This window comes from Octopus bimaculoides, chromosome 29, assembly GCF_001194135.2.
Source record: "Octopus bimaculoides isolate UCB-OBI-ISO-001 chromosome 29, ASM119413v2, whole genome shotgun sequence".
NCBI classification, from domain to species: Eukaryota; Metazoa; Mollusca; class Cephalopoda; order Octopoda; family Octopodidae; genus Octopus; species Octopus bimaculoides.
The window spans coordinates 3465676-3466542 of NC_069009.1; the positions used below are offsets into that span (position 1 = coordinate 3465676).

Genomic DNA, 867 nt, shown 5'->3' on the forward strand with positions numbered 1-867 from the left:
GGACGATTTGACTGAGGACTGGTGAGACCAGATGGCAACACCAGGCTCCAATCTGATTTGGCAGAGTTTCTACACACACACACACATGCATATATATGTCCGCTTACCATGCTAGCATGGAAAGCGGACGTTAAACGATGATGAAGATGGTCTCTATTGCTGAACCACTAAGTTATGGGGATGTAAACACACTAATATCTATTGTCAGGTGGTGGTGGAGGGCAAAACACAAATATATATATTAATAAATTGATGTCTGGTACTTACTTTATTGATCCTGAAAGGATGAAAGATAAAGTCGACCTCAGCAGAATTTGAGCTCAGAACATAAAGTCAGATAAAATGTCGCTAAGCATTTTGTCCGGCATGCTAATAATTCTGTCAGCTTGCCAATGATAATAATAGCGAAGACCTGTTGGGGCAAGCGAAAGCGAAATCATGATGGCACCTGTGCCCAGTGTCGCCTTCCTGGCACTTGTGCCGGTGGCACGTGTAAAGACATTCGAATGAGATCATTGCCAGTGCCGCTGGACTGGCTTCTATGCAGGTGGTACGTAAAATACACCATTTTAAGCGTGGCCGTTGCCAGTACCGCCTGACTGGCCCTCGTACCAGTGGCACATAAAAGCAGCCACTACACTCTCGGAGTGGTTGGCGTTAGGAAGGGCATCCAGCTGTAGAAACTCTGCCAAATGAAACTGGAGCCTGGTGCAGCCATCTGGTTTCACCAGTCCTCAGTCAAATCGTCCCAACCCATGCTAGCATGGAAAGCGGACGTTAAACGATGACGATGATGACGATGATGGTGATGGTGGTGGTGGTGGTGATGATGATGATGATGATGATGATGATGAATCCTTTCTACTA

General features: G+C 46.3%; 1 protein-coding gene across 1 annotated transcript in view; it reads right to left on the reverse strand.

The window, feature by feature from the left end:
• LOC106879416 (uncharacterized) overlaps positions 1-867 on the reverse strand; it is a 40870-nt gene that overhangs the window by 14585 nt on the left and 25418 nt on the right. The window lies entirely within an intron of this gene.